The sequence below is a fragment of the Brienomyrus brachyistius genome, chromosome 2, assembly GCF_023856365.1.
Source record: "Brienomyrus brachyistius isolate T26 chromosome 2, BBRACH_0.4, whole genome shotgun sequence".
In the NCBI taxonomy this organism is placed as follows: domain Eukaryota; kingdom Metazoa; phylum Chordata; class Actinopteri; order Osteoglossiformes; family Mormyridae; genus Brienomyrus; species Brienomyrus brachyistius.
Genome location: NC_064534.1, coordinates 37,371,957 through 37,383,972, shown reverse-complemented (window position 1 = coordinate 37,383,972; position 12,016 = coordinate 37,371,957). Strand labels below are relative to the sequence as shown.

Below are 12,016 nucleotides of genomic sequence, written 5' to 3'. Positions count from 1 at the left end.
CAGCCAGAACAATTTTCTACATTCAAACATCGACGGCCTCTTCTCTCTAAAAATTCACCAGACCGCTTCTACCACCAGCAAAGAAGTTTCCATCCCTAATTCCTCTGTGATTCCCACTAACCTAAACATTAAGTTGGCATTGAAGGGTGTGAATTACCCCGGCCAACCTGCTCTTTTAAATACAGCTTTTAGCGAGTTTTGAAAGGAGGAGAAGAGCAGACCTTGCTATGCCAATAATATCGAGTCTTCTGTGGTGAAGTGGTTTTTGCATAGAAAACAAAGTGGTGAGTTGAAGAGGAATTATATCAGTACTTTGTTTAAAACTGTGTGTAAAAAGCTGTCTCTTTATTATTAACAATAAGTTGTAAAACGTGAATGGGGAGTGACAGTCTTCAAGTTTGTGAGAAGATCGCGCCCTGGTGGAATAAAGGCACGAACAGCTTACAGCACCTAGAATTACCAGGCAGTATTTAGAGTAAAACTGTTTCTAAAAGCTGCCTTTATGAAAGAGAGAAAATATATATATATATATAAAATAGTAAAATGGAAGGGGAGTGATAGATTTAAATTAATCGTGAAGTGGAGCGCCCCCTGTATAAAGTAAAAGTGAGAAAAGCTTACAGCACCTGGTATTCCCAGGTGGTTTCCCTTCCAAGTACTAACCAGACCATACTCTGCTTAGCTTCCAAGATCATGCGTGTTCAGGGTGGTATGGCCGTAAGCAAGAACCGCGAACAAAAACAGCCCTTTTGCATTACACGCCTCTATACATGCCAGTTAGTCCCATTGGATCCTACTCCTGGTTTTTTTTTTTTTTATCTGACTCACACTGCAGCCCCACCATCCAATCGGCAGCGCCGGACCCACACCAAACATTCACCAAACTACTCAGCCGGCAGCCTACCACAATTATTCCATTCTTTCCGCATCCGCACACTTCCTTCTTTTTAACTCCTTTTCACTACCGCACAGATTAATCGCCGCACGTCCCCCGCCGGCAAACATTACTCCTTTGCCTACTGCATGTAGGCTTCTCTTAACGACCCTCTGTTATCAACTCCGCTAACAGCCACAAAATCTCCGCCGCACGAAGCCCACTGGTAGCTGCTGAATCACATGCTTCCCCAAAACGTCGCGCTGTCAGAACACTGGGAGCTACACACACCAACAAGTCCATACTGCAGGCTGCAGCCAGAACAATTTTCTACATTCAAACATCGACGGCCTCTTCTCTCTAAAAATTCACCAGACCGCTTCTACCACCATCAAAGAAGTTTCCATCCCTAATTCCTCTGTGATTCCCACTAACCTAAATATTAAGCTGGCATTGAAGGGTGTGAATTACCCCCGCCAATCTGTTCTTTTAAATACAGCTTTTAGCAAGTTTTGAAAGGAGAAGAGCAGAACTTGCTATGCCAATAATATCGAGTCTTCTGTGGCGAAGTGGTTTTTGCATAGAAAACAAAGCGGTGAGTTGAAGAGGAATAATATCAGTACTTTGTTTAAAACTGTGTGTAAAAAGCTGTCTCTTTATCATCAACAATAAGTTGTAAAACGTGAATGGGGAGTGACCGTCTTCAAGTTTGTGAGAAGATCGCGCCCTGGTGGAATAAAGGCACGAACAGCTTACAGCACCTAGAATTACCAGGAAGTATTTAGAGTAAAACGGTTTCTAAAAGCTGCCTTTATGAATGAGAGAAAAAAAAAAATATATATATAAAATAGTAAAATGGAAGGGGAGTGATAGATTTAAATTAATCGTGAAGTGGTGCGCCCCCTGTATAAAGTAAAAGTGAGAAAGGCTTACAGCACCTGGTATTCCCAGGAGGTCTCCCATCCAAGTACTAACCAGACCCTACCCTGCTTGGCTTCCGAGATCAGACGAAATCGGGCGTGTTCAGGGTGGTATGGCCGTAAGCGAGAGATGCTACCAAAAACAGCCCTTTTGCATTACACGCCTCTATACATGCCAGTTAGTCCCATTGGATCCTACTCCTGGTTTTTTTTTTTTTTTTTATCTGACTCACACTGCAGCCCCACCATCCAATCGGCAGCGCCGGACCCACACCAAACATTCACCAAACTACTCAGCCGGCAGCCTACCACAATTATTCCATTCTTTCCGCATCCGCACACTTCCTTCTTTTTAACTCCTTTTCACTACCGCACAGGTTAATCGCCGCACGTCCCCCGCCGGCAAACATTACTCCTTTGCCTACTGCATGCAGGCTTCTCTTAACGACCCTCTGTTATCAACTCCGCTAACAGCCACAAAATCTCCGCCGCACGAAGCCCACTGGTAGCTGCTGAATCACATGCTTCCCCAAAACGTCGCGCTGTCAGAACACTGGGAGCTACACACACCAACAAGTCCATACTGCAGGCTGCAGCCAGAACAATTTTCTACATTCAAACATCGACGGCCTCTTCTCTCTAAAAATTCACCAGACCGCTTCTACCACCAGCAAAGAAGTTTCCATCCCTAATTCCTCTGTGATTCCCACTAACCTAAACATCAAGCTGGCATTGAAGGGTGTGAATTACCCCGGCCAATCTGTTCTTTTAAATACAGCTTTTAGCAAGTTTTGAAAGGAGAAGAGCAGAACTTGCTATGCCAATAATATCGAGTCTTCTGTGGTGAAGTGGTTTTTGCATAGAAAACAAAGTGGTGAGTTGAAGAGGAATTATATCAGTACTTTGTTTAAAACTGTGTGTAAAAAGCTGTCTCTTTATTATTAACAATAAGTTGTAAAACGTGAATGGGGAGTGACAGTCTTCAAGTTTGTGAGAAGATCGCGCCCTGGTGGAATAAAGGCACGAACAGCTTACAGCACCTAGAATTACCAGGCAGTATTTAGAGTAAAACTGTTTCTAAAAGCTGCCTTTATGAATGAGAGAAAAAAAAAATATATATATATAAAATAGTAAAATGGAAGGGGAGTGATAGATTTAAATTAATCGTGAAGTGGAGCGCCCCCTGTATAAAGTAAAAGTGAGAAAAGCTTACAGCACCTGGTATTCCCAGGTGGTTTCCCTTCCAAGTACTAACCAGACCATACTCTGCTTAGCTTCCAAGATCATGCGTGTTCAGGGTGGTATGGCCGTAAGCAAGAACCGCGAACAAAAACAGCCCTTTTGCATTACACGCCTCTATACATGCCAGTTAGTCCCATTGGATCCTACTCCTGGTTTTTTTTTTTTTTTTTTTATCTGACTGACACTGCAGCACCACCATCCAATCGGCAGCGCCGGACCCACACCAAACATTCACCAAACTACTCAGCCGGCAGCCTACCACAATTATTCCATTCTTTCCGCATCCGCACACTTCCTTCTTTTTAACTCCTTTTCACTACCGCACAGGTTAATCGCCGCACGTCCCCCGCCGGCAAACATTACTCCTTTGCCTACTGCATGCAGGCTTCTCTTAACGACCCTCTGTTATCAACTCCGCTAACAGCCACAAAATCTCCGCCGCACGAAGCCCACTGGTAGCTGCTGAATCACATGCTTCCCCAAAACGTCGCGCTGTCAGAACACTGGGAGCTACACACACCAACAAGTCCATACTGCAGGCTGCAGCCAGAACAATTTTCTACATTCAAACATCGACGGCCTCTTCTCTCTAAAAATTCACCAGACCGCTTCTACCACCAGCAAAGAAGTTTCCATCCCTAATTCCTCTGTGATTCCCACTAACCTAAACATTAAGCTGGCATTGAAGGGTGTGAATTACCCCGGCCAATCTGTTCTTTTAAATACAGCTTTTAGCAAGTTTTGAAAGGAGAAGAGCAGAACTTGCTATGCCAATAATATCGAGTCTTCTGTGGCGAAGTGGTTTTTGCATAGAAAACAAAGCGGTCAGTTGAAGAGGAATAATATCAGTACTTTGTTTAAAACTGTGTGTAAAAAGCTGTCTCTTTATCATTAACAATAAGTTGTAAAACGTGAATGGGGAGTGACAGTCTTCAAGTTTGTGAGAAGATCGCGCCCTGGTGGAATAAAGGCACGAACAGCTTACAGCACCTAGAATTACCAGGAAGTATTTAGAGTAAAACGGTGTGTAAAAGCTGCCTTTATGAATGAGAGAAAAAGAAAAAAATATATATATATATAAAATAGTAAAATGGAAGGGGAGTGATAGATTTAAATTAATCGTGAAGTGGAGCGCCCCCTGTATAAAGTAAAAGTGAGAAAAGCTTACAGCACCTGGTATTCCCAGGAGGTCTCCCATCCAAGTACTGACCAGACCCTACCCTGCTTGGCTTCCGAGATCGGATGAGATCGGGCGTGTTCAGGGTGGTATGGCCGTAAGCGAGAGATGTGACCAAAAACAGCCCTTTTGCATTACACGCGTCTATACATGCCAGTTAGTCCCATTGGATCCTACTCCTGTTTTTTTTTTTTTTTATCTGACTCATACTGCAGCACCACCATCCAATCGGCAGCGCCGGACCCACACCAAACATTCACCAAACTACTCAGCCGGCAGCCTACCACAATTATTCCATTCTTTCCGCATCCGCACACTTCCTTCTTTTTAACTCCTTTTCACTACCGCACAGGTTAATCGCCGCACGTCCCCCGCCGGCAAACATTACTCCTTTGCCTACTGCATGCAGGCTTCTCTTAACGACCCTCTGTTATCAACTCCGCTAACAGCCACAAAATCTCCGCCGCACGAAGCCCACTGGTAGCTGCTGAATCACATGCTTCCCCAAAACGTCGCGCTGTCAGAACACTGGGAGCTACACACACCAACAAGTCCATACTGCAGGCTGCAGCCAGAACAATTTTCTACATTCAAACATCGACGGCCTCTTCTCTCTAAAAATTCACCAGACCGCTTCTACCACCAGCAAAGAAGTTTCCATCCCTAATTCCTCTGTGATTCCCACTAACCTAAACATTAAGCTGGCATTGAAGGGTGTGAATTACCCCGGCCAATCTGTTCTTTTAAATACAGCTTTTAGCAAGTTTTGAAAGGAGAAGAGCAGATCTTGCTATGCCAATAATATCGAGTCTTCTGTGGCGAAGTGGTTTTTGCATAGAAAACAAAGCGGTCAGTTGAAGAGGAATAATATCAGTACTTTGTTTAAAACTGTGTGTAAAAAGCTGTCTCTTTATCATTAACAATAAGTTGTAAAACGTGAATGGGGAGTGACAGTCTTCAAGTTTGTGAGAAGATCGCGCCCTGGTGGAATAAAGGCACGAACAGCTTACAGCACCTAGAATTACCAGGAAGTATTTAGAGTAAAACGGTGTGTAAAAGCTGCCTTTATGAATGAGAGAAAAAGAAAAAAATATATATATATATAAAATAGTAAAATGGAAGGGGAGTGATAGATTTAAATTAATCGTGAAGTGGAGCGCCCCCTGTATAAAGTAAAAGTGAGAAAAGCTTACAGCACCTGGTATTCCCAGGAGGTCTCCCATCCAAGTACTGACCAGACCCTACCCTGCTTGGCTTCCGAGATCGGATGAGATCGGGCGTGTTCAGGGTGGTATGGCCGTAAGCGAGAGACGTGACCAAAAACAGCCCTTTTGCATTACACGCGTCTATACATGCCAGTTAGTCCCATTGGATCCTACTCCTGTTTTTTTTTTTTTTTATCTGACTCATACTGCAGCACCACCATCCAATCGGCAGCGCCGGACCCACACCAAACATTCACCAAACTACTCAGCCGGCAGCCTACCACAATTATTCCATTCTTTCCGCATCCGCACACTTCCTTCTTTTTAACTCCTTTTCACTACCGCACAGGTTAATCGCCGCACGTCCCCCGCCGGCAAACATTACTCCTTTGCCTACTGCATGCAGGCTTCTCTTAACGACCCTCTGTTATCAACTCCGCTAACAGCCACAAAATCTCCGCCGCACGAAGCCCACTGGTAGCTGCTGAATCACATGCTTCCCCAAAACGTCGCGCTGTCAGAACACTGGGAGCTACACACACCAACAAGTCCATACTGCAGGCTGCAGCCAGAACAATTTTCTACATTCAAACATCGACGGCCTCTTCTCTCTAAAAATTCACCAGACCGCTTCTACCACCAGCAAAGAAGTTTCCATCCCTAATTCCTCTGTGATTCCCACTAACCTAAACATTAAGCTGGCATTGAAGGGTGTGAATTACCCCGGCCAATCTGTTCTTTTAAATACAGCTTTTAGCAAGTTTTGAAAGGAGAAGAGCAGAACTTGCTATGCCAATAATATCGAGTCTTCTGTGGCGAAGTGGTTTTTGCATAGAAAACAAAGCGGTCAGTTGAAGAGGAATAATATCAGTACTTTGTTTAAAACTGTGTGTAAAAAGCTGTCTCTTTATCATTAACAATAAGTTGTAAAACGTGAATGGGGAGTGACAGTCTTCAAGTTTGTGAGAAGATCGCGCCCTGGTGGAATAAAGGCACGAACAGCTTACAGCACCTAGAATTACCAGGAAGTATTTAGAGTAAAACGGTTTCTAAAAGCTGGCTTTATGAAAGAGAGAAAAAAAAATAAATAAATATATATATAAAATAGTAAAATGGAAGGGGAGTGATAGATTTAAATTAATCGTGAAGTGGAGCGCCCCCTGTATAAAGTAAAAGTGAGAAAAGCTTACAGCACCTGGTATTCCCAGGTGGTCTCCCATCCAAGTACTAATCAGACCCTACCCTGCTTAGCTTCCGAGATCAGACGAGATCGGGCGTGTTCAGGGTGGTATGGCCGTAAGCGAGAGAAACTACCAAAAACAGCCCTTTTGCATTACACGCCTCTATACATGCCAGTTGGTCCCATTGGATACTACTAATGTTCTTTTTTTTTTTTTATCTGACTCACACTGCAGCACCACCATCCAATCGGCAGCGCCGGACCCACACCAAACATTCACCAAACTACTCAGCCGGCAGCCTACCACAATTATTCCATTCTTTCCGCATCCGCACACTTCCTTATTTTTAACTCCTTTTCACTACCGCACAGGTTAATCGCCGCACGTCCCCCGCCGGCAAACATTACTCCTTTGCCTACTGCATGCAGGCTTCTCTTAACGACCCTCTGTTATCAACTCCGCTAACAGCCACAAAATCTCCGCCGCACGAAGCCCACTGGTAGCTGCTGAATCACATGCTTCCCCAAAACGTCGCGCTGTCAGAACACTGGGAGCTACACACACCAACAAGTCCATACTGCAGGCTGCAGCCACAACAATTTTCTACATTCAAACATCGACGGCCTCTTCTCTCTAAAAATTCACCAGACCGCTTCTACCACCAGCAAAGAAGTTTCCATCCCTAATTCCTCTGTGATTCCCACTAACCTAAACATTAAGCTGGCATTGAAGGGTGTGAATTACCCCGGCCAATCTGTTCTTTTAAATACAGCTTTTAGCAAGTTTTGAAAGGAGAAGAGCAGAACTTGCTATGCCAATAATATCGAGTCTTCTGTGGCGAAGTGGTTTTTGCATAGAAAACAAAGCGGTCAGTTGAAGAGGAATAATATCAGTACTTTGTTTAAAACTGTGTGTAAAAAGCTGTCTCTTTATCATTAACAATAAGTTGTAAAACGTGAATGGGGAGTGACAGTCTTCAAGTTTGTGAGAAGATCGCGCCCTGGTGGAATAAAGGCACGAACAGCTTACAGCACCTAGAATTACCAGGAAGTATTTAGAGTAAAACGGTTTCTAAAAGCTGGCTTTATGAAAGAGAGAAAAAAAAAATATATATATATATATAATAGTAAAATGGAAGGGGAGTGATAGATTTAAATTAATCGTGAAGTGGAGCGCCCCCTGTATAAAGTAAAAGTGAGAAAAGCTTACAGCACCTGGTATTCCCAGGAGGTCTCCCATCCAAGTACTAACCAGACCCTACCCTGCTTAGCTTCCGAGATCAGACGAGATCGGGCGTGTTCAGGGTGGTATGGCCGTAAGCGAGAGAAACTACCAAAAACAGCCCTTTTGCATTACACGCCTCTATACATGCCAGTTGGTCCCATTGGATACTACTAATGTTCTTTTTTTTTTTTTATCTGACTCACACTGCAGCACCACCATCCAATCGGCAGCGCCGGACCCACACCAAACATTCACCAAACTACTCAGCCGGCAGCCTACCACAATTATTCCATTCTTTCCGCATCCGCACACTTCCTTATTTTTAACTCCTTTTCACTACCGCACAGGTTAATCGCCGCACGTCCCCCGCAGGCAAACATTACTCCTTTGCCTACTGCATGCAGGCTTCTCTTAACGACCCTCTGTTATCAACTCCGCTAACAGCCACAAAATCTCCGCCGCACGAAGCCCACTGGTAGCTGCTGAATCACATGCTTCCCCAAAACGTCGCGCTGTCAGAACACTGGGAGCTACACACACCAACAAGTCCATACTGCAGGCTGCAGCCAGAACAATTTTCTACATTCAAACATCGACGGCCTCTTCTCTCTAAAAATTCACCAGACCGCTTCTACCACCAGCAAAGAAGTTTCCATCCCTAATTCCTCTGTGATTCCCACTAACCTAAACATTAAGCTGGCATTGAAGGGTGTGAATTACCCCGGCCAACCTGTTCTTTTCAATACAGCTTTTAGCAAGTTTTGAAAGGAGAAGAGCAGAACTTGCTATGCCAATAATATCGAGTCTTCTGTGGCGAAGTGGTTTTTGCATAGAAAACAAAGCGGTCAGTTGAAGAGGAATAATATCAGTACTTTGTTTAAAACTGTGTGTAAAAAGCTGTCTCTTTATCATTAACAATAAGTTGTAAAACGTGAATGGGGAGTGACAGTCTTCAAGTTTGTGAGAAGATCGCGCCCTGGTGGAATAAAGGCACGAACAGCTTACAGCACCTAGAATTACCAGGAAGTATTTAGAGTAAAACGGTTTCTAAAAGCTGCCTTTATGAATGAGAGAAAAATAAAAATATATATATATATATATATATAATAGTAAAATGGAAGGGGAGTGATAGATTTAAATTAATCATGAAGTGGAGCGCCCCCCGTTTAAAGTACAAGTGAGAAAAGCTTACAGCACCTGGTATTCCCAGGAGGTCTCCCATCCAAGTACTAACCAGACCCTACCCTGCTTAGCTTCCGAAATCAGACGAGATCGGGCGTGTTCAGGGTGGTATGGCCGTAAGCGAGAGATGCGACCAAAAACAGCCCTTTTGCATTACACGCGTCTATACATGCCAGTTAGTCCCATTGGATCCTACTCCTGTTTTTTTTTTTTTTTTTATCTGACTCACACTGCAGCCCCACCATCCAATCGGCAGCGCCGGACCCACACCAAACATTCACCAAACTACTCAGCCGGCAGCCTACCACAATTATTCCATTCTTTCCGCATCCGCACACTTCCTTCTTTTTAACTCCTTTTCAGTACTGCACAGGTTAATCGCCGCACGTCCCCCGCCGGCAAACATTACTCCTTTGCCTACTGCATGCAGGCTTCTCTTAACGACCCTCTGTTATCAACTCCGCTAACAGCCACAAAATCTCCGCCGCACGAAGCCCACTGGTAGCTGCTGAATCACATGCTTCCCCAAAACGTCGCGCTGTCAGAACACTGGGAGCTACACACACCAACAAGTCCATACTGCAGGCTGCAGCCAGAACAATTTTCTACATTCAAACATCGACGGCCTCTTCTCTCTAAAAATTCACCAGACCGCTTCTACCACCAGCAAAGAAGTTTCCATCCCTAATTCCTCTGTGATTCCCACTAACCTAAACATTAAGCTGGCATTGAAGGGTGTGAATTACCCCGGCCAATCTGTTCTTTTAAATACAGCTTTTAGCAAGTTTTGAAAGGAGAAGAGCAGAACTTGCTATGCCAATAATATCGAGTCTTCTGTGGCGAAGTGGTTTTTGCATAGAAAACAAAGCGGTCAGTTGAAGAGGAATAATATCAGTACTTTGTTTAAAACTGTGTGTAAAAAGCTGTCTCTTTATCATTAACAATAAGTTGTAAAACGTGAATGGGGAGTGACAGTCTTCAAGTTTGTGAGAAGATCGCGCCCTGGTGGAATAAAGGCACGAACAGCTTACAGCACCTAGAATTACCAGGAAGTATTTAGAGTAAAACGGTTTCTAAAAGCTGCCTTTATGAATGAGAGAAAAAAAAATAAAATAAATATATATATATATATATATATATATATATATATATATATATATATATATATATATATATATATAAAATAGTAAAATGGAAGGGGAGTGATAGATTTAAATTAATCGTGAAATGGAGCGCCCCCTGTATAAAGTAAAAGTGAGAAAAGCTTACAGCACCTGGTATTCCCAGGTGGCCTCCCATCCAAGTACTAACCAGACCCTACCCTGCTTAGCTTCCGAGATCAGACGAGATCGGGCGTGTTCAGGGTGCTATGGCCGTAAGCGAGAGAAACTACCAAAAACAGCCCTTTTGCATTACACGCCTCTATACATGCCAGTTGGTCCCATTGGATACTACTAATGTTCTTTTTTTTTTTTTATCTGACTCACACTGCAGCCCCACCAACCAATCGGTAGCGCCGGACCCACACCCAACATTCACCAAACTACTCAGCCGGCAGCCTACCACAATTATTCCATTCTTTCCGCATCCGCACACTTCCTTCTTTTTAACTCATTTTCACTACCGCACAGGTTAATCGCCGCACGTCCCCCGCCGGCAAACATTACTCCTTTGCCTACTGCATGCAGGCTTCTCTTAACGACCCTCTGTTATCAACTCCGCTAACAGCCACAAAATCTCCGACGCACGAAGCCCACTGGTAGCTGCTGAATCACATGCTTCCCCAAAACGTCGCGCTGTCAGAACACTGGGAGCTACACACACCAACAAGTCCATACTGCAGGCTGCAGCCAGAACAATTTTCTACATTCAAACATCGACGGCCTCTTCTCTCTAAAAATTCACCAGACCGCTTCTACCACCAGCAAAGAAGTTTCCATCCCTAATTCCTCTGTGATTCCCACTAACCTAAACATTAAGCTGGCATTGAAGGGTGTGAATTACCCCGGCCAATCTGTTCTTTTAAATACAGCTTTTAGCAAGTTTTGAAAGGAGAAGAGCAGAACTTGCTATGCCAATAATATCGAGTCTTCTGTGGCGAAGTGGTTTTTGCATAGAAAACAAAGCGGTCAGCTGAAGAGGAATAATATCAGTACTTTGTTTAAAACTGTGTGTAAAAAGCTGTCTCTTTATCATTAACAATAAGTTGTAAAACGTGAATGGGGAGTGACAGTCTTCAAGTTTGTGAGAAGATCGCGCCCTGGTGGAATAAAGGCACGAACAGCTTACAGCACCTAGAATTACCAGGAAGTATTTAGAGTAAAACGGTTTCTAAAAGCTGCCTTTATGAATGAGAGAAAAAAAAAAAAAAATATATATATATATATATAATAGTAAAATGGAAGGGGAGTGATAGATTTAAATTAATCGTGAAGTGGAGCGCCCCCCGTTTAAAGTAAAAGTGAGAAAAGCTTACAGCACCTGGTATTCCCAGGTGGTCTCCCATCCAAGTACTAACCAGACCCTACCCTGCTTAGCTTCCGAGATCAGACGAGATCGGGCGTGTTCAGGGTGGTATGGCCGTAAGCGAGAGAAACTACCAAAAACAGCCCTTTTGCATTACACGCCTCTATACATGCCAGTTGGTCCCATTGGATACTACTAATGTTCTTTTTTTTTTTTTTATCTGACTCACACTGAAGCCCCACCATCCAATCGGCAGCGCCGGACCCACACCCAACATTCACCAAACTACTCAGCCGGCAGCCTACCACAATTATTCCATTCTTTCCGCATCCGCACACTTCCTTCTTTTTAACTCCTTTTCAGTACTGCACAGGTTAATCGCCGCACGTCCCCCGCCGGCAAACATTACTCCTTTGCCTACTGCATGCAGGCTTCTCTTAACGACCCTCTGTTATCAACTCCGCTAACAGCCACAAAATCTCCGCCGCACGAAGCCCACTGGTAGCTGCTGAATCACATGCTTCCCCAAAACGTCGCGCTGTCAG

General features: G+C 44.0%; 8 non-coding genes and 2 pseudogenes across 8 annotated transcripts; all 10 read right to left on the bottom strand.

Moving 5' to 3' along the window:
• Positions 1-614: 614 nt before the first annotated feature.
• Positions 615-723, bottom strand: LOC125732327 (5S ribosomal RNA; annotated as a pseudogene).
• Positions 724-1,800: 1,077 nt separating this feature from the next.
• LOC125733898 (5S ribosomal RNA) lies at positions 1,801-1,919 on the bottom strand. Its single transcript, XR_007393230.1, has one exon. It is a non-coding gene; the product is annotated as a 5S ribosomal RNA (ribosomal RNA).
• A 1,081-nt stretch (positions 1,920-3,000) lies between these two features.
• LOC125732326 (5S ribosomal RNA) lies at positions 3,001-3,109 on the bottom strand (annotated as a pseudogene).
• Positions 3,110-4,197: 1,088 nt separating this feature from the next.
• On the bottom strand, positions 4,198-4,316 carry LOC125732856 (5S ribosomal RNA). The gene has a single exon (XR_007392220.1). It is a non-coding gene; the product is annotated as a 5S ribosomal RNA (ribosomal RNA).
• A 1,083-nt stretch (positions 4,317-5,399) lies between these two features.
• Positions 5,400-5,518, bottom strand: LOC125732855 (5S ribosomal RNA). The gene has a single exon (XR_007392219.1). It is a non-coding gene; the product is annotated as a 5S ribosomal RNA (ribosomal RNA).
• A 1,083-nt stretch (positions 5,519-6,601) lies between these two features.
• LOC125731905 (5S ribosomal RNA) lies at positions 6,602-6,720 on the bottom strand. The gene has a single exon (XR_007391666.1). It is a non-coding gene; the product is annotated as a 5S ribosomal RNA (ribosomal RNA).
• A 1,081-nt stretch (positions 6,721-7,801) lies between these two features.
• LOC125734462 (5S ribosomal RNA) lies at positions 7,802-7,920 on the bottom strand. The gene has a single exon (XR_007393773.1). It is a non-coding gene; the product is annotated as a 5S ribosomal RNA (ribosomal RNA).
• Positions 7,921-9,008: 1,088 nt separating this feature from the next.
• LOC125733451 (5S ribosomal RNA) lies at positions 9,009-9,127 on the bottom strand. The gene has a single exon (XR_007392797.1). It is a non-coding gene; the product is annotated as a 5S ribosomal RNA (ribosomal RNA).
• A 1,140-nt stretch (positions 9,128-10,267) lies between these two features.
• LOC125735454 (5S ribosomal RNA) lies at positions 10,268-10,386 on the bottom strand. Its single transcript, XR_007394750.1, has one exon. It is a non-coding gene; the product is annotated as a 5S ribosomal RNA (ribosomal RNA).
• Positions 10,387-11,474: 1,088 nt separating this feature from the next.
• Positions 11,475-11,593, bottom strand: LOC125736295 (5S ribosomal RNA). The gene has a single exon (XR_007395577.1). It is a non-coding gene; the product is annotated as a 5S ribosomal RNA (ribosomal RNA).
• Positions 11,594-12,016: the final 423 nt, after the last annotated feature.